The sequence below is a fragment of the Podarcis cretensis genome (genome assembly GCF_951804945.1).
Source record: "Podarcis cretensis genome assembly, chromosome: 3".
NCBI lineage: Eukaryota > Metazoa > Chordata > Lepidosauria > Squamata > Lacertidae > Podarcis > Podarcis cretensis.
The window spans coordinates 29,311,399-29,337,308 of record NC_137172.1 but is presented as its reverse complement, the minus strand read 5'-3'; the positions used below and the strand labels follow the sequence as shown (position 1 = coordinate 29,337,308).

Sequence of the window (25,910 nt, the reverse complement as noted above, 5' to 3'; positions counted from 1 at the left end):
AGCCTCTTTTTCATAGTCAATAAAGATTTTGTCGAAGGAGGTACACCCAACTTTCTTGGCCCACAACCCACGGTACTTTTCCCGAGCATGTTTTATCACTCCCCTTTCCCTTCTCCCTCATAACTATGTGTCCACCTTCATTCAGACATAAAATAACAACAGATAAGCAATCACTGAATAAATTTCATTGTGGCTTCAGCATTTTAGCTGTTAGCAATAGACCAATTGGTCATCATCTATTGAGAAACTCAACTTCTTGTCATCCCTTTTTATGTAAGCATTTGAATTGCTGGTGTGTGTGTGTGCAATTGTGATTGGCGACTTGTGTTTTTTCTATCTTGCAAGTCACTTCAAGAGGTTTTCTTGAGAAGTTGGATCATAAATTAATAAATAAAATCAAGGACATAACTGTTCAACTGCATGTAGGCAATCCTTCCAGAAAAATGTAGACCAATTTCACAGTTGATGGTAGCCTTGTCTCCACCCTTCTCACTCCATCCGTCTCTCACTCTACCCTGAACCTGGACAACATCCTCCAGTAGCTGCAGAATGAGAAAGGAGAGGTCAGGTTAAGCAGAAAATTGATGAGCTTGGGCAAGAATATTGACCATTAACTAAGAAAATCAGTCAAGATGGCCTGAGCATCCCTCAAAGCAATTTGCCATCACTTGCTATCATATTTTGCAGCCATTCACTTGATTCAAATGTCTTTAGGATCACTGCTAATAATTAAAGATGTCTGCATACAATGGCAAATTTTGCTGTCATTCACATGTTCCCCATCCCCATGACCCAAGAATACTAATTATTGACTGATGCCTGCAAGTTTTGTGGCCCAGAAAATTGCCTTCCATGGAATAGGTGTGCCAGTTACTGATGTACAACTTTGTACCCCATCACATTTTGCTAAAGCCGTTTATACCCTTAGTCCATAAGACACAGAAGAGGTGATAAGTAGTAAAATGTAATGGGATGCACAGGCATTTATTAGAAATTACTTCCCATTTATAGGTCATTGGAATAAAATGTGACTTTTACACTCCTACCATTTAAAAAAAAAAAGTCTTTACTGGGAAGAAGGTTTCCTTGATTTTGATGGAACTATATCCAGGTAAATAGTCTTATGATCAAGTTTTTGAATCTTTCTTCCAAACGGCCAATCACACTAGTCCAAATTATTCTTTGAGCTATTTTAGGCACATCCAAGGGCTTGGGTATGCCAGCTGGACTTTACTCATTTCCACAGGCTGCTTTTGAAACTCCATTAAGTTTCAAAAGAGGTTTGTCATGCGACACTGGGAGCTGCTGATTGAGAACCACAAACTCAATACTCCATTGGCCAGACTGAACTAGTTGTGAGGCTCTTTGGCTACAGATCTGTTAACTGCATAGCTAGTTACAACTTTGAAAGAAACCTCAGCTCTGGGATTTTCAGTTTCCTCATTAACAATATAAAAATCAGAACTTTTGTGATAGACCCAGTAGCTTGTCTCTGCTGGAGGAGGAGGAAGAAGAAGAAGAGTTTGGATTTGATATCCCGCTTCATCACTACCCTAAGGAGTCTCAAAGCAGCTAACAATCTCATTTCCCTTCCTCCCCCACACCAAACACTCTGTGAGGTGAGTGGGGCTGAGAGACTTCAGAGAAGTGTGACTAGTCCAAGGTCAACCAGCAGCTGCATGTGGAGGAGCAGGGAAGGGAACCCGGTTCACCTGATTACGAGTCCACCACTCTTAACCACCACACCATGCTGGCTGGGGGACTGTAGCTCAGTGATACAGCATCTGCCTTGCATGAAGAAGGTCCCGGGTTCAGTCCTTGGCATCTCCCAGGGAACAGCTGCTGGTCAGTGAAGACAGCACTGAGTTAGATGGGCCAGTGGTCTGACACAGCATAAAGCGGCATACTGTCTTTCTGCCCTTCACCCACTTTGGCAACAGGTAAATTCTATGAACACCTTCAGCTTTTCTTCAGTCTACGTTCCTCAGAATTGTTGTTTCTGGAAACCACTAATCACAAATCAGCTACAGTTTTAATCTTGAGTTTCTCTATAGGAGATAGGTCAATAAATCCCCAATTGTCTCATAACTGAAGTGATAACCTTCCTAATACAGTGGTACCTTAGGTTACATATGCTTCAGGTTACATACGCTTCAGGTTACACACTCCGCTAACCCAGAAATAGTGCTTCAGGTTAAGAACTTTGCTTCAGGATGAGAACAGAAATCAGGCTCCGGCGGCACGGTAGCAGCAGCAGGAGGCCCTATTAGCTAAAGTGGTGCTTCAGGTTAAGAACAGTTTCAGGTTAAGAACGGACCTCCGGAATGAATTAAGTACTTAACCTGAGGTACCACTGTACCTTATCTCAAAAGTTATAAAAGGTTTGAGTCAAAATTATTCGTGCAAATATTATGAGAGGTGTATAGCTGAATTATGTACTGAGCTCTATGTTTGAAGATCTGAAGGCTACCTGTCTTAATCAGGGATCCTAGAACACATTCTACGTGGATATCTCCTTACTTGAGGACAGAGGAAGAAGCTAGGAAGGCAGGAAATGCAGGTTTTTGGCTCATGAAGACCCATTGGTCTTCACCAAGGAAAACCATAGCACAGAATCATTGGTAACTAAGCTGTATATAAATAGCCAAATAATATAGAAGGGAAATGACTGTGCATGTGGATATACATAGCCCTCAGCTGGAGCGGGACCCTAATGGGAGAATTCTAACCTTGTTCACCCATGGTCCTAAGAGGAAACATGATTATGAAATCAAAGGAGTGAGGGATGAACTTAACATCAAAAATGGATTTATTTTCACAGGAACTTTTTCATGATATGCGAAGCCTGAATGGTCGATACATTTTCATCCCAGGTCATGCTTGTCTCTTGTAATATTGATAGCTTTAGAAGTAAGCTGGGTGGTGCTGACTGTAGAAAATATTATGGGTTGAATCCAAAGTTGCCCTTTAGCCAGCAGAACACATCTTCCATTCACCAGAGGATTGCTAAGTAAAGTGCAAAAATGCATATACTAAGGTAAAGTGAGCATACAAAGGCATATACGAGAGAAAATAACTTTTAAAAATCCATTGTATTCGGGGAAATTGCTTTGCAAAAATCTGTATACGGTATTAGGCAAAATTTCACGCAAAAACAAATCTTATTAGGGTAAATTCTCATTAAAATGCTGGTGAATTTTCATGAGGACATTTTTAAAAAATGCCAACTGATGTGGAAATTTGGAGAAGTGTATTTAAGATTGGAAGAAGATTAATTCTTACGCAACAAAAAAAAACCTCGGCAAATCAACATATATAAATCTTTGTTACTAGCAAACCAATTTGATATACAGATATTTAGGGAGGAACGGAATAAAGAATTTGAGGTCTCAATTTCGACCACACAGTGGGAACTGTTTTAAGCGCTATAACAATGGTGTCTCTGGACCTTAAATTGAGATTCATACAACAAAAAATAATATTTAGAATATACTGGACCCCATTACGTTTGTTTTAAAAAAGAGCTATCTAATGCATCTAACTGTTGGAGATGCAATAGGGATAATGATTCTCTAGAACATATGTTTTTTCATTGTCCTATATTGAAAGATTTTTGGCAGAAAGTAACTGAAACTATCAACAGAACTGTACGGAACGACCTTACATTTACAGAGGAAATTATCCTTTTGAATTATATGCCCAGCACATGGAACCTTCCAAAAGGACAATATGAGTGGACTTTCCATGCACTTACCACAACAAAAGACTTATACTGATGAATTGGGGGGGGGGGTGCAGCTCCCTTCCATGATTGGATTGAAAACTTATGCAAACTTACAACATATGAACAACTTGCCTATAAACGCAGACTTGCCATGGACAAATTCAATGATATTTGGAATCTGTTCTTTCAAATACTGTAATAGGATGAGAATTGGTGAGGTACAATAACAACTTTGTAAAGTATATATTTTTGGGGTCCCCCCACCTTTACTTTCCCTTCTACATGGGTGCTGTTTCTGCTTTTCTTTTTCTCTCTTTTATTTATGCCTCACCATGCTTAGTGCACATATAATTATGTACTTTTAAACTTTCAGTAAAGTATGTGTGTATCTCTTTCTCTTCTCTTTGGCGATCACTCGTAACTGAGTAAGATTGTCTTCCATAAACACGGTTTTAACAATGAGCCCGTAAGTGACTGTGGAGGCCAATTCTGGATCCACAGTATGGGCATACAGACAGACAGACAGACATGAGTGCCTGGCATGCTCTGCTTCATGGGGTCACAAAGAGTCGGACACGACTAAATGACTAAACAACAAATGTATATATGTATGAATAAGAAAGAAAAAAGTGGGGAGGAGAGGTTATAAAAAATAGTAACCAAGAAACAAAAATTTGCCAGTTACTGTGAATCACAAGTTGGCAGAGTAATGTTGCCCTTAGGTTCTGCTTTCAGGCTTCCAATAGGCATCTGGTTGGCCATAATGAGAACAGGATGCTAAACTAGATGGGCCATTGCCCTAATGAACATGCTCTTTTATGTTAAAGGTGAAGGGACCCCTGACCATTAGGTCCAGTCGTGGCCGACTCTGGGGTTGCAGCGCTCATCTCTCTTTATTGGCCGAGGGAGCTGGCGTACAGCTTCCGAGTCATGTGGCCAGCAGGACTAAGCTGCTTCTGGAGAACCAGAGCAGCGCACGGAAACGCCATTTACCTTCCTGCTGGAGCGGTACCTATTTATCTACTTGCACTTTGACATGCTTTCGAACTGCTAGGTTGGCAGGAGCTAAGACTGAGCAACGGGAGCTCACCCTGTCGCGGGGATTCGAACCACGACCTTCTGATCAACAAGTCCTAGGCTCTGTGGTTTAACCCACAGCGCCACCCACGTCCCTTTCTTTTTATGTTATTGTTCATTAAATGCTTCTAATCAAGCCCATTTGGGGCTTGATGACCACTGACTCCTTTCTCAAAAAGTAAGAGGAAAGATTGCTGTTACTTTGAAGGACTACCCAGAGCAGCTCTGCAGGTAACAAGCAGCAAATCAAAGCCAAACATCAAGATCACCAGAATTAACCCAGTTTCATTACACTTGAAAAATGCAATATGATATCTGAAAGCACCCTGGAGCAAGCCATCCTGTGGAAGAAAATAAATAAAAACAAGACAACTGCATTGAACAAGATCACTCCATCACTTTCCTGAAATATCATAAAAAGGACAGAGGGGAAGCCAAACATTTATAGGGAGGAAGGTTCCCCCTGCCCTTTAATAGTCACTATAAATATGGTTGTTGACAATAAATAAATGTGAAGAACACAGAACATGAACACATGCTGAAGAAAAACCTGTTCACACTTAATACATTGTAGGAGCTGTTCAAGAGCTATTTATCCATATATTTTTATTTAAAAAACGTCATCTTTCATACTGTGAGGGAGAATGAGAACAGTGACGGTCAACAACCGAAGAGTGTAGCTGGTTGCTCAGAATGGCATGCGTGAAGAGCCTGAAGAACACTTATAATTTCCACATCCAGTGCTACACTTGCAATGCTAATGCAAGGCTCAAGGTAGGGACTTGCTGGGGAGAACTGGTTGACAGGAGGAGGAACGTTTGACCTTCCCCACTCCCACACAGGCAGGCAGATGAAAGTGCTGCTAGCAAGATCTCTGGCAGAAGCCAATGGGATGCCCCAAAATAGGGGAATAGTGAACAGGAGGAACTGGGCTCGGCTGGGATCTACTGGATTCTGAGCTGGTCTCACGGCTGTCATTTGCCAGCATGTGGTCCAGTCTGGGCTTGATCGCTGTGCCAATAAGGGGAGCCAAAATAATTATGGAAAGGAATTTTCCAGAAAAAGCAGCTTTTCTCCATTCTTCCAGGTCAGTGAGCATTTAATTGGTGGCCTTCCTCCCCTGGGAGATCCACATGGCTCCTTCACTGCTTGTGTTTAGAAATGTACCTTTCTTTTACACCTTCCTGTTTTATATTCTTTGTATTTTACTGTGTTTTACTACACACCACTCTTATCTCCCCAGGCAGGATAGCAAAGCTAGGATATAAATAATTTTAAATAAGTGAATTGTGAGGGCACAATTGCACCCCCATATTCTTGTTAAATTAATCTAACGGAGATATTAAAAAGAGCAGCCTAAAATATCTAATTTAGTTTTGAAGCAATTCCACTGACTACAATGTGCTACTCTAGAGGAAGTGGTGTCATGGCTGCAGAAGCTTCACTGCTTTTTTTTCTTTTCTTTTTTTAGTATCACAGCAAAAAAAGTACTGCAACAAATCTAGTTAAATAACTGGAAAAATTTCCAGAGCCTGTGCAACAGTCAGTAATGGCAATAAAAGTTTCACATTATCTACCTTGTCCACATTTCCTCAAAGATCAATATGGCTAAGTACATCTTCTGCATACTTCTATAAAGAGACAAATATGAAACTTACTTGCATCAAACACAGTGTGACACCAGCTTTAGATGGACCCTTCCCCCACAGTCTAAAAAGCTGGGAAGAAATATCAATACTATGTTTGAATTACATTAGTTGGAACAAGGATGAATGTGATGGTGCAAAGTCAAAAGGATTTACTCAGCAACTTTCCATAAATGATAAATGGTCTTTGCAAAAGGATGGCTTCTTGCAGAGTATTTTACTAACATGTAAAATCTTTCACTTTGATATTATGGATTTGTCACAATGTTGAAATTTCCCAGCAGGCCCTATGGAGAGAAAATATTAACACTGAGAATGAGATTTTCGAACAAAATTTCATGACATGCACTTAAGTTGCAGATTTTGACTCATTTAAGTTTATTAACCAAAGGAGGATAACTTTGGGTGTATTATGTGGCACAAGGCAGAAAGGGCAATCTTCTTGAGCTCTGGGTGAGGTCCATAGATTTGCCTATGTGTCTTTATCTCACAGATACTTCCCCCTATCTGTGGCTTTACTGTCCTTAAAAACTATGGGCTGTATCCAGTGTTCTCTTGTCTACTAGTTCAAGGACTCTTGCACTAGCAGATGGGTGAGTCTTAATGTTGTGCAACAGGAGATCCAATGCAGCAATTGCACTAATGGAAATGCAATGCAAAACAGACTACGCAATCTGTTGTGCAATGAAATTATAATCAAACTGCTTGTAACACAACAATGTTCCACTGGTGCAAATCATTTTGCCCGCAGAACAAGTATTCTGCTAAGTGACTTTAACTTACCTACATTAGATACAACCTTGTATATGTATATATGATGGATCTTCAGTAACTGGGTTGACCTACCATTAGGCAGAGTGATGCAGCCACCTCAGGCAACTGATTTTGGTTGTCATGGGCTTTTAATTGAATTTTTAAAAATATTGTTACCACCAAAGCTCTAAAGAACTTTAAAGTTCTTCAAGGGGTTACAGTGAAAGCTCTATGAACCATTAGTTTTCATGGTCTTGCTCCAAAATATCAACACTCGTGTTGTTTAAGACACAATAAAATGCCCTGACCTTTTTGGTTATGACACAAAAGAAAGCTCATTGTGTTTTATCGTATATTTTAAATTTATAACTGCCAAGGGCAGGTGTAAAATGCAAGTATTTTATATATTATGAGCTATACAAATTGCTGGAAAATTACAGGTGCAGATATCCCTGTTCTCTGAGCAATTTTGAAAACAAAGGCGGACTTATAATATTTATGGATAACCTATAGTTTGTTATTATGGGATTGCTCCTTAGAATATTGGGAAGTGGTAAATTAGCAGAAAGGAAATAACCTGCAAGCACAACAAATGCATAAATGTGTTTTATTCCAAAGCAGGGGTCGGGAGCCCTTTTCAGCACAAGGACCACCTCCCCTTCTGGGCAACCTTCCAGGGGCCACATGCCAGTGGTGGGAGGGGCCAGAGGTGAAAGTGGGTGGAACAACTATTGTACATTTTACCTTTGTATAGTCAGCTAGTTAATCCTGTCTTCCACCCAGAGAAGCAAGAGGCCTTGTCAGTGTTCAAAGAAGCATTCAGTCAGGCAAAGGCAGTCCGTGAAGGTATGAAGCAGGGTCAGTAGTAGGTGAGGTGGCAAAGGTGATGCAACCTGGGATAGAGTCCCGAGGGCCAAACAGACAGGCTTGGAGGGCCGCATTTGCCCTCCCCAGTTGCCTGAGGTTTCCCGTTCCTGTTATACGAGGTAAGAATTTGAAGGGTTTGTAAAAATGATTTTATGTTTCTTCAGCAAAAGAGATAACTAGACTTTAAAAAACAAATGTTAGCATTTAGAAACGGTAAGCGAGGCAGTAAAGGATTTATCTTCCATGTAATAGGGAGGTCTACTTCAGAATTAATTTTAGATGGAACATACTAATTATTCGCTCGTGCTGTCAGCTGCTGAGTTTAGACTTGTATAGAAACTGATAAAAGATTATTTAGGCTGGTGCAAACAATCCCAGTGTAAGCTCTTTATATTGTGTATTTTTATACTTTAATATGTATTTTTCATTTCTAATCATAGGTATCTAAAACCTCAGCCAGTTTTATAGTAAAAGTTTCCAGAGTGAACTAATTAATTGTAACAATGGCGCTATCTCTTTAACTAAAACTATTTACTTATTTATTAAATTTCTCGTTTTTCAGTTTCACACTTTTCCAATATTAAGATCAGTTCTTCACATTTCCGCATCAGTTTGCTAAAATATTTTTAGGTCCTCATGATAATTTATCAGCATTTTAGTGTGATTCCCACCCCCCCACCTCAATAGACACATTTTTACAAAGCAATTTCCCCATATATGATGTATTTTCTATGTTATTTTCCCTAATATATGCATTTATATGCACACTTTACCCATGTTTGTGTACACATCAATGTACACAGGGCTGCAGAATTGCATTGCAAAATTCAGATAGGGGCAAATGTCAAAATATTCCTGTGTTTCATTTTACATGTTTTGGAAAATGTAAATTAGATAAGTTCACCTTTAAATGCAAACTGAGTCAAATTTGTCCCCCATCCCTAGTCCACCATAACAGCACTCCCTAAGCACAAAGACAATGCAACTGGAGTTAAGGTGACAAGACTATAATCAGGAACATAGGATATATACAGCTTTATGGACAAATCTTATTTCTTCCTTGGGCCTGTCTTCCATGGGGAAAGTATTGTTGAGCTCACTTTTAACAGGATAAGGCAAACCAAATGTTCTGAAATGCAGCTTTGTGTAGATGCCTTCTTTAAAATAAAAAACACAGAGAAAACTGAAAAGCATTTTTCAAAGTAATTTGCAGAAAGGATGCAAACCTCCACAGAGAAACCTTCATTTGGGTCATTTGGATTTTCTCTCTGCTACCATGCAAGAAGCTAGTCAGAACTGTCTGTATGCAACAGAAAGATAAAAATTTCAATTAGGTTGAGTGCTGTCATAAGCAGACTACATGAGAAGGCTAGAGATAATATGCATTACATATTGATGCCTATCAGCACTGAGAACATAGCCATGTTTTATTCCATGCCCCTTTTGTAGGTTTGGCAGCAGTGGCACCCAATAAAGGCCTAATCATATTAATTTATGCCCCTATCAATTATGCATTCAGATTCCCCTGATAGCTTGTCAGTTTTTATTCAGTATTTTCTGAAAAATACGCCTATTACAGTTACTGAGCAAATAGTAGGACTGTCAGAAAGTAAGATTTAAAGAATATTACTTAAAAGGGGTGGGTTTTTAATTTTATAAATCTTGTATTATATGGCATGCGTTTGTTAGCTTTAAAACAGGTGACAGTACAGGGACAGATGTCACATTAAGGACTTTTGGGAAATGAGAATAAAAGTCTTTTCTGTTCTTTTGTAGTGAGGGACCTCGTTACGTATTCAACTTTTAATAAAAAAAACACCAAAATGTTCTAGGATTTACAAATGCAGTAAAGCTGTATCAGATTAGTTAGTTTATTATCAATTTGCATGTTTCATATGACGGGCATTAACTGAGATTTTAAGAGATCTTTAAAGTTTGAAGAGTAATTTCACAACTGTATACTGACCCTGTGTAGCTGTGAAAAAAATGTTTGGGTTGAGGTGCCCAAAAGAGCTAGGCTTTCCCTACAAAAAGTCATGTCACCACAAGCGAGTTAGGCCATGATCCAGAAGGAAACAGCTGCCACCACATACTATAAGCTATGTCTTTCCTCAAAGTGCTCTCACACCCAATCCCAAACTGCTTTTAAAATCAGAATTAGCATGATCTTTAAAGTGGTCTTTGTTGGCATCCGTCTGTCTCGAGAGATTGTGGAGTGCGCCTCTGGGGCTGAGGTCAAACCGCAACACCAAAGTGCAACACCCCGAAGCGCAATACTGGGTAATGTGTATGGAGGTCCTGGGCTACGCTTGGCCTTGCAGAAGTGATGAATGACCCTGATGTACCTTCGGTTGAAGTAAGTATGTGTTTTTCCAGTTTTTGATATATCTCAAGATGAGGGCCAGCACTAGCATTAGGCAAATGGAGCAGCCAACTGAGGAGGCAGGGAGCAAGCAGTGATTGTGAGGTGTTGGGGAACAAGAGATGTGCTTGGTCTGTACACTCTAAGTTAGCCTGCTGCCCTCAGGTATGGTGGCAGATGTCCCTTTGCCACTGTAGAGGTAATATTCAACTCTCAGCAGGATCAGCTTCTGATGTATTTTATGCTAGAAACTTCAATGAAGAACAATCAATAAATGAAATGAATAAATAAATAATTCATTGACTTGGTTCCTTTGCAGCAATTTTGTATATCATCAAGAACCTCACACAGATTAAGGACAGGTATGTAACACTAATACATTATCCTAACACCATCACCATTTAATATACTTCTGTGAATGATCCAGTGTCATTAAAAAATATTGAGATAATCAGATGTTTGAGTAAGAAAACATGGTTTGAGTAAGAAAAACACGTTTGATGAGTGTATAGGGAAGAAACAAGCTACACAATTATCTGTGATATCTATGCCTAAACCTAACCGAGTTTAAGATAACAGGGCTTATTTACTATGTATACGTAATTCTTATTAAATCAACATTGCATAACTTGACCAGTTCGAGTATTCTAAACTCTTTTACTTTGGACTGCTTGAAATGACCTGTGGAAGCATTCTCACTAACCACTCACTAGCCCTTTCATTTGTGGCTCCCCATCTGTGGAATTCTCTTCCCGGTAAGGTCCACCTGGCCCCTTCACTGACATGCACATGCTTTCAAGTCAAGGTATAGACTTACATTCCCCTCTCATGGTTTTCATGGATGGAGCTGATTTTGTTCTGCTGTTAGTGTGATGCCGAAGCTTCCTTTGGCTGTTGTTGCTTGTGTGTGTGTGTGTGTGTGTGTGTGTGTGAGAGAGAGAGAGAGAGAGAGAGAGAGAATGAATTGTAGGTGTTGTATGAGAATGTTAATGTTTTATATAAATTGTTAGTGGGTATACTGCATTTAAGTTTATGATTTTAAATATACCGTATTTTTCGCCCTATAGGACACACTTTTCCGCCTCCAAAAATGAAGGGGAAATGTGTGTGCGTCCTATGGGGCGAATGCAGGCTTTCACTGAAGCCTAGAGAGCGAGAGGGGTCGGTGCGCACCGACCCCTCTCGCTCTCCAGGCTTCAGGAGAGCCGCAGCGCCAGCCCCACAAGGTCGGGGGACAGCGGGGAGGCGGAACGCTGCCATCATCTTCAGACCTGGTCTGAAGGCGGGCGGCGGGGAGAAGAGCACTTCTCCCCGCTGCCAGCCCCGCAAGCTCCGGGGACAGCTGGGAGGCGCAGCGCGTCTTCCCGCTGTCCCCGGACCTGGTCTGAAGGCGGGTGGCGGGGAGAATAGTGCTTCTCCCCGCTGCCAGCCCCGCAAGCTCCGGGGACAGCTGGGAGGCGCAGCGCATCTTCCCGCTGTCCCCGGACCTGGTCTGAAGGTGGGCGGCGGGGAGAAGAGCGCTTCTCCCCGCTGCCGGCCCCACAAGCGCCTGGGGGGGAAATAAATTTTTTTTCCTTTATTTCCCCCCAAAAAAACTTGGTGCGTCCTATGGGGCGAAAAATACAGTAAGTTGCTCTGAGATCTTGGTAAAAAGTGACTAATATATCTAATTAATAATGATAATAGTATCCTAGCCTAGATCTTTCCCTGACATGCTAGTTTTCCACATGCAGAAAATTTGTTTCAGCAGTGGAACACTAAAACATAGAATCCATTTGCAAGTTGAAGTGGGGAACATCACCATATGCCATTTTGCCCTGCTGTGCATCTACAGTAGAATCTTTCCACCCAAATGGAGGAATAGAACTAGCATGATTAAACCTCTTCTTTCTTTTCTTTTTACTAATTTGCTTCATGGGGTGGGGGGGACATAATGTGTACTTATGGCCTTCTTATCTTGTAAATATAACATATCAACAGAGCCACGGCTAACAGCAGCTTTCAATTCAGTATCAAAAGTTCCAGCTGTGTGTCACTCTAATCTTTTTCTGAACTCTATGACTTTGGTTTTGAGCATATTTTGACTTCCTGCAACATCCTTTTTTGATTGTCAGATGATGAGAAGCTATCACCATGTCAGTTTTTGCCATGCAAAATACTCTCATTCTTCCTCTGCAGGAGGAAGGCTTGCAACTGTGCTCCCCAATATTACTTTCAGAAATTGCTGGATGAAAAATCCATGCAGCTCCTTTATAAACTACACTTTTTGTTACCTACTTCCCTCTCCCTTTTTATTTATTCGTTTTAGATTTTGATGGAAGAGCAAGGGGTGTGTGCAAACATGCATATTGGGGTAGCAGATGTATAGTCCAATGAAAGTGATGGAGCAGTAAAACGGCATGTCTTGGCCAGAACAAATAAAAACTTTGACAACTTCTGGCAAGGAGAAAGGCACCAGTTAATGGTGCCTCCAGGTAGCTTTAGCTTATATGACTGGCAATTGTAACACAGTTTTTCTCAGTGCACTTGGCAGCATTACAAGGATCACAGTCTAACAAGGATGAACAGTTTATCCAATGTGTGGGTTTCTCTCTTACATTTGGCATGGATATCTTTCTGCTTCACCTTTTGTTTTCTGTCAGAAGGATATTTATTGTGGCAATGTGCAGTGCAATCCAGCTCTCCATTTATGTTTGAGTTCCCTTCTTATTGTATTTCATGGTATTAATGGAGTACACATTTCTCTTCTACACATCTGCCTTTTTAAAAGATCCCCATTCAAGAGTACAGTGCCCTTGGGCTACTTGGTAATGTTTAATAACTTTCTACACTGGTAGTTCTTTCTTTGTCATTACACCGAGCCTTTTCTTACCTTGGTATATAAAGATCTTAAGTGTTCCCCTTGACTAGTGGCCCACACATTATATAGCAGTACCAGCAAGATAATATAGAGGGGGGGAAACCCTCTACCTTTTTACTATTATAATGGAAGGCTTCCTAAGAGCCACCTGAGAAGACAGTGTTGGAAAAGTTTGGCTAGACCTCTTCCAATTTCAGCTGGATCAAAATTTGTATATAAAGGAAGAATGTTATGATTCTGTCATTTTCTGAAAAGTCATTATATCTGTCAAAAGTTCATTTCCAGTATTCAGTGTAATTTTTATGCTGGTAGCAACTAGAAATGCTGTAAAGAACAAGGCAGGACACTAACAGAAATAATTGAACATATGCTTTCATGATCAACACTAAAAATTATTTATTTTGCACACAGCTCAGAAAACTCCTGACCCTCAGGAGTTTTTTGGATGTGGGGTGGGTGAAAAAGAGCTCTATAGGAAGCAGGGGAAGCCTGAATGTGTGCATGGGACAGCACACATGGCTATTTGTATTCCATCTGTTACTTTTTCATGCTGCACCTCATTCTCCTTTTCAATAGATGGTATAAGGAAAAGGGGCTTATTAATGGGGAGCTGCTATGTGTTTGTGTGTATACACGTATGTATTTGAAAGAGAGAGAAGTGAATATTGGAATGAGGAAGAAAATGTATTTATCTTTAAATATTGTGCACAAATCTTTAAATATTGTTCTTCCAGTATTATAGGATGATTTTTAATAGGGTGCTGTAACCTCTCTCTGAAGGTGGTTGTAATCTAAATTATTGCACAAGTTTACTCTTAGGCTTTACTTCTTCTATGAAGGCCAAATATTGCAGGGGGGAGGTGTACAAAAAGCTTGAAACTGTTTACTATATTGAGTTGCTGAGCAGAAAAGAAATAAATGAATCATTCAAATACCTAAGGAAAAGCACATTCTTTGATCTACTTTACCCTATCTTTACATGTTGACCTTGTTTGTATTTTCTGAATTGGTGTACAGAGTTGTCGAGTTGGTCAATAATCTAATCCGACCATCAATAAAACACACCTTCTTGTTTATTAATATGTGATTAAAAATGTATATGATAAAAAGATATTGACTGCAAGCCGAGTTTGCGTGACAAGAACAATTATGCCTCCCAAACTTAATCACTACATGAGCTCTTTAACCCAGTGAAAGTCAATAGTCTATTTATGAACAACTATTGTGAGGTTTTATATATATATATATATATATATATATATATATATATATACACACACACACACATACAGTATTAGGATTTTGTTCTTATTTCGTTTACTCTTTTAACTTGTATAAATCTCCAAGATACAATAGTCAGCAGATAAACCTCTCATTAAATTCTTGCTTTATATTTGTTGTATAACAAAGCTGAAGGCATTAAGATGGAAGGTATTTGCACTTGTTATTGTTCTCTATTTGCAATTAAGCAAAGGTGCTCATTTGGCGATTCCCATTTTTCTTCATAGTACTCATTACACATTTGTTAATCAGAAATTCAAACCTTTGTAACTTCCCTTAATCCGTTTAAACAATATTGTTTAAGTTTGGCTGTGCCGCTTCAGGATGGATTCTGATTTGATTTAAAAACCTGTGTCAGTTGGTGCTGAGAAAAAAAATGAAGAAGTAAAAATTCAGTACAGTACTACCATGATACAAATTGCCTTTTACTGGAAGATGCATTAAATGAAATATTTTTGTATGCTTAGAATGTATATTGTGCACATTGTTTCACAAATCTGGATTATGATGGTACATTTATGTATTATAACCAGTTGTATGGGGAAATGGGATTGAAATTGGAGAGCTCCAAAAATGGAATCAGGGGGTTAGCAAATCTTTTGAACTGAGTGAAAGGAGTCCTTAGAAAGATGAAGCTACTGCTATTGGCAGATATTACAGTCAGTGCCAGCAGTGATCTGTGAGAGCTTCATCCCTGATGATTTTGCATCTAACTCCCAATAAGAATCTGCTGGGGCTGAATTCTACTGTGATTACCAAACCTAGGTCATTCAATTGTCAATTTTTCTAGTTGGAAGAGAAACGGGGGCTATTCAGTGAAGCTCAAGTTTGGAATGCAGTAATATTCAAACGATTCCATAGCTCACACTGGTATATAACAATAATAATGTCATTGATGAAAATATACTCCCAGGAATTAATCTCTCACGTAATGCAAAACTTATCAATCAGTCAATTTTTTTAAAAAAATCGTGCAAAGAGGTAACATTTATTCAACACCTAAATGAGCTAAACTTCCAAGGAAATGATCATACCCATATATCTGATATGTGATTTGCAAACTAGCATTTGTCTGCTTCTCTTCAAGCTGACTTTGAATAAGGGCACTGCTAACAGAACATTTTGTTCCAGTCCCTCACCTGATTCACTGACATGTTTTGAAATATTAGAGCATTTCATAATGTTTGGTACATTTTATGAATCTAATTAGAGACCGGCACAGTAGTTCTTTGTTTTTTCTTATTAATGAAACAAGTTCTTAATTTATACGATGTTTTACCTTTCTCTGAGGTTTCTTCCTCATTTTTAAAAGAAAGCCTAATATTTGGCTGAAAAACACTACACTAACAATGACTGAGAACTGTAAGCAATAGCAAAACTTATATGAGGTCCTAAGGAAGTTTAAAAATGTACAATAAATACAGTTTGTTGCTTACTCTGTAGAAATCAATGGTATCAGAGAACTTTTTGGAATCTGGGAACAAAGCAGGTATTTTACTTAAGATATCTACATTACCTTATCAAATTGCTTGTCTGTCTAATAGGTTTAGGATGTGTCCTGATAGGATCAATGTATGCAAGTTTTGTGATCAATGTATGCAAGTTTATCACTGCTTCCACATGACAATGTTGGCATCAGAATAGAAGCCAATCTTCCCCCCACCCATTACTCTGGACTTACCCTTTCCACAGAAAATCTGGCATTAAAAAAAGTGTTGCCAACAATCCATTTGTGATATCTAAAATATCCATTTGCAATATTAAGTACCCATCTGGAAACACCGTTATACAAATCCATTATTTTCACTGTATTCATATTTTTCCAATAGAAGAGAAAGAGCACACACATATTGCTAGAAATCAATATTAGAATCTATATTATTTAACGTGTCAATCTCTTTGCCCTTCTCAATTTGCTGCCTACTGCTGTTCATAATTTCTGCTTTCAAATTAAGATTTTGCAAATTTCCATTTACTTAAACAACCCTCTGCTGTTTCTGAACTTGAGCCAATATTATCCATTCCTTAATATTTATCTTCCCAGTTACCTATAGGGATGGGTGAATTTTTGTTTTTCCCAGTTTCTCATTTCTCCAATCCAGTTTGTCCCATTTCTTCATCAGTTTGCAGGATTCTTTTTTAAGTCTTCATGAAAATTCACAGCATTTTAGCACACATTTCCCTTAATACTATATTTATAGGCAATTTTGCCTCATATACACAGTTTTGCAAGCAAATTTCCCTAATATAATGCAGTGTGTATCCTGTGATCACTAATACATTCATTTTTATGCACATTTTCCCCTAATACATACATTTTCATAGAAATATTTTGGTTTGGAGACCAACATAACAAAATTCAGAGAAATGCAAATTTCAAAGGAGGGCTGCATTTTGGTTCATATATTGTTTTGGGATATGTGAATTAGGTTAGGTTCACATGTTTTTATTTCTATTAAATTTATACCCCACTCTTCGTCCAATAGGAGCTTGGGGGTTGGGACAACAAGAGATGAAACAATAAAAGCATATTTAAAACATCGTAAAAGCAATTCCAGTACAGTTGCAGACTGGGAAAGCTATCTCTTAAAAGGCTTGTTGGAAGAGGAAGTTTTTCGGTAGGCAGCACCGTGGCGGGAAACAGATGTTCAAGGGGAGGGAATTCCAAAGGTAGCTGTCACAACATTTAAGGCCTGATTCCTATATTGTGTGGAACAGACTGTCTGATAAAATGTTTACTGCAGGAGGCCCTCACCAGCAGAGCACAGTGATCAACTGGGTATACAAAGGGTGAGATGGTCTTTCAGGTATCCTGGTCCCAAGGTGTATAGAGCTTTATACACCAAAACTGGCACCTTGAACTGAGAGCCCAGTAGCTAATTAGAAGCCAGGGATTTAAATGTGAAGTGAACCAAATTTCTCTCCCTCTCTAGTTACATCTATATATATATATTTATCACTCCTCTGAGACAGATGCATTCAGTGAACACTGATCTCAATGCACTCAGCATAGTCCTAGGAATAGAAATGAAGGATCAAATTAAAGCAAAGATCCTGTAGGTTTTCTGACATGAAAAGGAAAATACGAGTCACCTGTTAGCTGTATGTAGGAGAGGCTCAACCTACTAGGCAATTGAAGCAGTCGCCTAGTGTCACAAAATTATAGGAACATGCATCAGGCAGGTGCAGTCTGCTTGTGAATCTGGATGCAGATGGTGGATTATGCCTACAAAAGAGAGTAGGATTTGAGTTTCCTTTCTCTCATCTCCTTTCTTGAAAGCTAGAATGGTGTGTTAGGGCAATAATGATATTGCAGCTTGAACAATCCCAATAAGCCTCTTTACAAGGATTTTGACTCTTCCCTTACTTCTATTCTTTATTTGTCGAAGGTGAACTGTTCCCTTACTCAATTATTCACCACTAAGTGTACCTTAGACTTGCTAGGACTTCCTTACACTATTTTAAACTGATACTCTGAGGTCAGATCAGGCGAGAGCACTTTCAAAAGAAAGACTGCCACAGACAATCTAATAGGACAAGCTGTTTTAGTTTCTCAGTGGAATGTTTAGGATGATTCCTTGAGAGCTAATTTGATCACTGTGAAGAACTGCATTCTATTTACAGAGTCATGTCAGGTTCCCTGAGAGGTGGAGGGGGATTTTTGCAACTCCCTCACTTTCTTTTCCTCTCCTTTTTTCTTGTTTTTGGTTCATTCTCTCGCCTTTCTTCACTGATTTGAAAAAAAAAGCTGATTTGTAAGGTAGGATAAGGAAACAAGATAGCAAACCAGAATCTGCAAGATCTGAAAATCAGTCCCTTTGGAAGTGAGAGAAGGAGAGAAGGCCAGACACAAAAACAAGTAGAGGAAAGGATGTGGCTCTTACCTTTATACAATAGACTACATTCCAGCAACACACAAGTCAGAGGTTTCTATGCACACATTCCACACGTATCTCTAGATCCAGGAAAGCAAGAGGCATTATAGTTAAGAATAGGTTCCAACTAGGCAAAAGCATTAAAAGAGGGTGTGGAGCAGGGCTGTGGGGCATGGCCTGATGAGGGGAATGACCTGGGCAGAGTTATGAGGGCAGGAAAGAGAGGCCTGGAGAGCCAAATTAAGCCTCTGGTTCAAGACCCGAGGTTCCCAGACCTGTTTTAAAGCACAGCTTCCTTTTATGTCTGAGAAAGGCAAGTTTCAAAGTGGGTAGCCCTCAGTAGACACAAAGTGTAGGAGAGAGAACAATTACTGTAATTAGTTTTCAATACACACTTTAAAAAGAAAAAAGATTTATTCTGCCTCTTTTCTTGAGTGGGCAGTAAGCTGCAAAGTATTGTCTGAGAGTTTTTTCCTTTATCCAGGTCTTATTTCAAAGCATTATACCTTTAGTTGAGGAAATTGGTGTGAGGATGGTAAAGTCTCATCATATTCCGCAACCAAAGACTGCCCATGAGTATTCCATAACATGTGCTGCTAAATTTAAAAAGAGAGGGGTACTGTGTCTCAAATTACTTTGGAGGAATTTTGGTTGTTTGTTTTTAAAGGTATGTATCCCATCTTTAAAAGTAAAAATCAAGATGGGTTATAAAATAAAACTCTCTCTCTCTCTCTCTCTCTCTCTCTCTCTCTCTCTGTGTGTGTGTGTGTGTGTGTGTGTGTGTGTGGTGTGTGTACACACAAACAGTTCCTAAAACAATTTAAAGGAATCAATGAAAATATAGCATACCTAGAAAATCAATAAAAACAATTTATAAGCACCAATCCTAAACGAAGCAATGTCATCTGCTCTAGCTTCTCCTTACTCCTGAGTTGTTGCGAATCTTTACTGAGGAGTGAAAGGCACTCTGTATATGGCCAGGGGGGCACATGTGTCTGTATTATTACTTCTTCCACTATAAGATGCAGCAATGGCCAAATAAATTGCTAGTGTTCTGTGTAACAAGATTTTCCCCCTTTGTTATCACAGAGTTTAGGACCATATATAGTAAGGGAGGCAAACATACCCAATCAATGTTTCTTATTCTGTAATAACTACCACCCTTTGTTCCCTATTCAAGTATCCTCAAGTATGGTGCAAATAGAATGAGCTGTGAAGAACTAGGAAGCCTCGTCATAATTTAAAATGAATATTCAAAACAAGGCCCAGAGGAGCATTTCAATCCCCAAGCATTCAGCATGCAGTAAGAGGAGGCCGACAGGAACATTAATTTTCAGCTAGGGCAGCAGAATAGATTGCTCCAGCCATATCTACCCAGTATGCCAGGCCTTGTTAGGCATTGCCTGAGCTTCTGTAACATTAACTGAAGCCTTGGAGTCAAAGTGGTTGAGTTTTGGCTTTAGTGTATGGAAATGAACACCTTCCCAATCCTAATGTTGCCATTGTCTAAGCTGTTGTGATATGTTCTTAGCCAAAAGTCTAGGAGCTTTATGCTTCTAGTAGTAAACAGTGTGGTGACAAGAAGGACTGGAACTTCCAATGTGCCCCTCCTCCCCAGTGTCATTTGCATAATCTCCTGGTGGTTTGTATTGTTAAGAGAGAAAATGAACACAGCTCTGTTCAAGAGAGCGTCTCAGCATATGTGTCACTGATGGAAAGGAGTGCAGAGAAAGATTAGAATAGGAAGATACCTTCCCATGAACTTTCATGGATTGTACTGAAATTTAGTAAACAACTTAATAACAATAATAAAAACTCTAAGCAGTGTACATGAAACAGGAAAATAGTTAGCAAAAATAAGTAGATAAAATTAGCAAAAATTTAAAAACAAGTTTATGTAACTGATAGCCTGGCTGAAATAAAAAAGTTTTTAGAAAGTAGATAAAAGAGTATGAAGGTGCCTACTAAAGTAAATAGGCCGGGGGTTCCAAAGCGTAGGTGCTGTCGTACTGAAAAATAAACCCCTCAGGGATATAGAATGAACACTATATGGCACTTGGAATTATGAAAGTTCTGTGGATTGAATTGGTCATGTAGCCACTTGCAGAGCAAAGCAGTCCCTCAAGTACCATGGAACCTTGGTTCTCAAATGGCTTAGTTGATGAACAAATTGGATCCTGAATGCTGAAAACCTGGAAGTAAGTGTTCCGGTTTTTGACCATTTTTCGGAAGGCCACCATCAGACGTCACTTCTGTTTGAGTGCAAGAAGCTCCTGCAACCAATCAGAAGCCGCACCTTGGTTTTCGAATGTTTCAGAACAGATTACGTTCAAGATCCAAGGTACCACTCTAAATTGGTTCCAAGCTTCTAAGGGCTGTACAGCCATACCTCAGGTTACGGACGCACCGAACCTGGAAGTACCGGAAGGGGTTGCTTCCAGGTTTCGGTGCTCGCGCATGCACAGAACCACTAAGTCGTGTTTTGTGCATGCGCAGAAGCGCCGAATCGCATCACGCTGCAGGTTGTGAACGCTGCAGGTTGTGAACGTGCCTCCCACATGAATCACGTTCGCAACCTGAGGTGCCACTGTATATACTAACAGTAAAACCTTGAACTTGTTGCAAATTAGTAGCCAGTGCAAATTTTCAAGTAGAGGTTGATACTTGCAGGATCACAGCCCTGTCAGTGATCATGCTGCAGTATTCTGCACTAACTACGGAATGCAAAATGTACTGATTCAGACTCCAGTTCCTGCCTTCATTCCCCCACCCTTTCCATGAAGGTTGCTTCACTGTGGCACATGGTAGGACTGGACTGGCAAAAATCTGCTTCTGTTCTCCATCAAAATTTTCTTTGTTTATTTATCATAACTTAGAGTGGGAAAGGGTTTTTTTCTAGTTCCTATTGTTAAATAATTGGAAGTTGGAAACCCTTGTTGATCTACTCAAGATCACCTATGGATCTACCAGTAGATCCATATCTACCTTCTTCCCAACCTTGCTCAATACTTATCCACGCTTATCTTTTGCCTCACTCTTTCCAGACCTCTTTCCAGGTCTGTACTTTAAAGCTCCGCGTCTGAGTGGTATTTTATTTGCCCCAGAGCTCTCCCACAAAAAAACAATCTTTAATACTCAATCAGAGCAAATGGTTAGGGTTTTCTGCAGATTGCCATTTGCTCCAATTCAGCTTTAAAGAGTAGGTTTTTATGAGGAAAGCTCGGGGGGGGGGAGCATTTGAATGCTGATCTTCAAAGCATGGGCTGTGCTAGAAAGTGTCAAGGAAAGGTAAGTGTGGATAAGCCCTCTGTTTCATCCTTCGTTATCACTGCTTTTCCTGCTTCACAGTGTTATTTGTACGTTTTGCAAACAGCTGTATTTTTGAAAGCTGTTTTTATTTCATTCAAGAATATGAGCTGCTGCTCAGTTCATGCACGCAGAGTTCAACCAAGCAGAGGTGTTCTTTTTTTAAAGGCCAGAATTCTTGACCCAGAGCAGATGGATAATCTTAAAATAAAGGTGAAGGCAAAACAGAAGACATAAAAGCAGGAATATAGCAAAACACAAGATCATGACAACTTTGCTTATAAAAATGTTGTACAGTCCTATGCATGTCTAGTTAGGAGGTAAATGGGTAAACGGCGTTTCCGTGAGCTCTGGCTTCCCTCATGGTGCTCCGTTGCGCCAGAAGCAGTTTAGTCATGCTGGCCACATGATCCGGAAAGCTGTCTGCAGACAAATGCTGGCTCCCTCGGCCTGAAAGCGGAGATGAGCGCCACACCCCATAACTGTCCAGGGGACCTTTATCTACTTAGGAGTAAATCCCATTGAGTCCACTGAGGCATACTCCCATTGCCTGTGAAAGTCTCCACATGGTTTGGACTCTCACATGTTGAAAGTCATAATAATAAGAAACAAGGATGAAAAGAGGGAGTCAGAGCTAACACTTGCAGTTACAAAACATGACTAGTTAATTTTTAAGTCCACAAGCCCTCTCTCTCCTGGAGAGAGTCAGTTCTGGATACAGAGACACATGCTTCTGTTATATATGTTCCATCACCTGGGATTAATCAGCTTGCAGCCTTACTGAAATGTTAGACTCTTTACTAAGTGTGTACTCCTCTTTTATAAACTACCACTTCTTAAAGTGGATAGCTTTGGGACAGACTGGTTGTGGTCACACTGATTTACCACATCCACTTCTTGGAATGGGGACTTCTGGAATTTGTACACTCATAGAGATATTGTAGGAGCAGCAAGTGGCCCTGTATAGCAGTGATCAAGGAATCATGCCTCAGGGTGCCCACAAACAGAAAATAAAGGAAAGGAGCTTAATATGTTACAGGACAATAATGATTCCTTCTGTCCTGTTGCCTTTATCAGAAACTACTGATCTATTAAGAAAATGTTTAATTCTGCTATAAATAATGAAAGTTGTGTTATTATATTTTTACAATCAATTTATAACTAGGTTCTTGATACTATTATCAAATTTGCGAGGCACTGTATAATGGGGAGGGGGCCGGAAATACAAAGACTTGCCATGATTTGCCCTAGTGAGTGGTAGTCAACTAAATCCTACTCTGAATATCCCCATTGGAATTAGTGAACCTAAATTAGTCATGTCTCTTCAGTTGCTTTACCCTGAATATGACTAGTGTTTCATATCACTCTATGACATCATAAACTTTTGCAGGATACATATGACATATTTATTGCATTTTCTAGTTATTTGAAATTGTGGTGTGGATTGTTTTGTGGGACAGAGACAGGTGGAGGAGAGTTAGGAATAAAGTTAATGAAGTTGAGCATAAAACAAGCTGCCTGCATTTAGGGCCATGGCTTGCATTAATGTCTGAATGTATTAACAATGAAATAAACATCCTTAGCCAAGACTGCTGCTGGAGGGCCTTACATAGGAAGAATGGCAGGGCCCTGATCTAACAGGAGGTTTGCTGTGCAGCAGGACTCCAGGACTCTGCTGAAGACAGATGCTTCTCCTAGGTGACTAGTTTAATCAGAGCTGCTGACTTTATAGTTGTTTCAAAATCCTTTGCCAAAGATGAATTTCCTGGACTGGCACAACTGCAGGTGCTAAAGGCCTGGAGTGGACAGGCTGTCTAAAGAACTTCACACAACTGTCTCCAGGAAGAGCTAACTACTGACAATAATTGATGAGCTACAACAGTGCAGCAGAGGGTGGATCATGGAAACATCCACAATAACAACAAATGCCTTGGCTTTTAAAAGTGCAGCCGTTTTCAGCAACAAAAGGCTTTCCAAATCAAACTGCTGACTCCTATTTTCTTATCAAAACATTTCAGAATACATCTTAATAACCCAGAGTAAATCAAATGTGGGATCAGCTGGAGCTAGCCAGCCCTTGTGCCTTCCTGGATATCAGGTGTGTGCTCTGCTTCGGTGGCAGATTAATTTATGATCTTGTGTAACTCTGTGCCCCTAAAACTTGGGATGTTAGGAAAATCCTGGAGATTTCCTGAACAAAGCATTATGCAGTGCAAAGATGGAACCCTTCTACTTTGTTTCAGAGTGTGATTGTATTATAATAAAACTTATGTTTTAAATCAGCAAAATAAATAAACTGTTTGCAAGGGCTGCTTTTGCTTTGGGACTTTTTATACTGGCATGCAACTCACCAATGCAAACTGGGATGAGAGAGAGAAGATACTTTATTTCTGCATAAGAATAGGAAAGACGAAAAATAAATTTTAAAAAGACTAGAATGGTAGTTGAAATGTGCAGCCCATATTTACATAAGACTGTATACCTTGCTGGATCAGACCTGCCCCACTGTACCCTCACAACAACCCTGTGAGGTGGGCTAGGCTGAGAACGAGTGACTGGCCCAAGGTCGCCCAGCAAGCTTCATGCCCAAGCAAGGATTTGAACCCTGGCCTCTCAGGTTCTCATATGAAACTCTAACTTTATACTGGGTGGTAGGGAGAATAAAGGGAGCACATCGCACATACACACTGTAACAGAAGCCCTTTATTACTTATTACCTCCAGCAGGAGTTACTCTTTAACTCCTGAGTTATACACTGGGGTGGCTAGTTGTGGTGTGGAATGCACTCCAGCTGCTTAAAGGGTAGGTATGAGCAATAAAAACTCAGTCCAGGAGCACAAGGGAGAGCTGTAGTACATGAGATAATTTTGCCTGCAGTGTCCTTTGCTCAACAAAAGAAACCTGAGTGAACAGAAGTAAATAAGCATTTTTGTTTTTCAGATGGGGCTGGAGGTGAGAGCTCTCTCCCCCATCCCTTCCTCCTCTTATGGGATTCTGAAACCATAAGAAGGATGTTGGAAGGGAGAGGGGAGAAAATATTTCCTGGAGAAAAGCTGGTGCGTGACTGTGTGCTGCCTATGAACTGATCAACAAACTCCTAAGTCTACTTTCTGCTGCTTCCCCTCACGGAGGGGAACCAACTCTTGGCAAAACAAGAGGCTGCAGCAAAGGACAGCCGCATCCCCTGGCTTTGCCCCGCCTTGCTTTGCTGCCGCTGGGCGGGCGGGCCGAAGTCTTTCTCCTCAGCCCCGTCTGTTTGCTCTTTTGGCGCGAAAAAGTGGCGGGAAACGTTAGCTCCGAGGCCGTTAAAACTTCTGAGGTAACCCTTGCCGACCTTTGTGTCAGCAAGTCACGCCACCACGGCTTATCTCTAACCCTGAAACAGTTTAGCATTTTCAGAGCGATCAGAACAGATACCTTTTCATGTGATCTGATCTTTTTAATCCACCTTTGATCAATGTGGTGAGTGAAACAGGGCAAAACAAAACAAAACAAAACCCTTTTCAATAACTGTCGTAACAAAGAGTGTTGAGTGTACCACACACCAGCCCCTTTCAGTTAATATAGTTGTGCTCCAAAAGAGGTGTAGCAGGTATTTTGTGTGTGTGTGTATGTATACGGTATGCGTGTGTGCAATATATATATATATATATATATATATATATGTATATATTTTCAGATATTTCTCAGGTTGAGGTCTTAATTATATTAAAAAGTCACCCAAGGTCAGTCACTTTGCTGCTTTCCCTCACGTGCTTAATTACTCAGCCCACACAGTTATTTAGTACCTGTAAATAATATATATATGTATTTAAAACCACTGCATCATGCAAGTCTCTATTAACACCCTCCCCCACTCCTTTTAAATGACTTGAGATGCAAAAAAAAGGAGGTCATTATACAAAGTTTAAAACCTTATCTTTGAAGTGTACCTTATTTCATTACCCACCTTGGCCCCCAAATACATATGGACATTAAGTGGTAATTTGGATTCCTTTCTTTATGGCTCTAGCCCTTCGCTGTGGGTTTTCCTGCCATTTCCCACACCATGTATATTAAGCAGCTAGAGAACATTGGCCTGTTTCTTGAAAATGACCTGAGACTTCGCTCGAATAATTTTTTTGTTGCGTGCGCTGCCCAAATTGCTAAGTGTTGGTGG

The 25,910-nt window shown here is 39.9% G+C and overlaps 1 long non-coding RNA gene across 1 annotated transcript; it reads right to left on the bottom strand.

Moving 5' to 3' along the window:
• Positions 1-5,238: 5,238 nt before the first annotated feature.
• On the bottom strand, positions 5,239-24,529 carry LOC307212063. The gene is made up of 4 exons (XR_013836786.1): positions 24,469-24,529; positions 17,664-17,796; positions 9,294-9,367; positions 5,239-6,734 (listed from the first exon to the last, which is right to left on the bottom strand). It is a non-coding gene; the product is annotated as an uncharacterized lncRNA (long non-coding RNA).
• Positions 24,530-25,910: the final 1,381 nt, after the last annotated feature.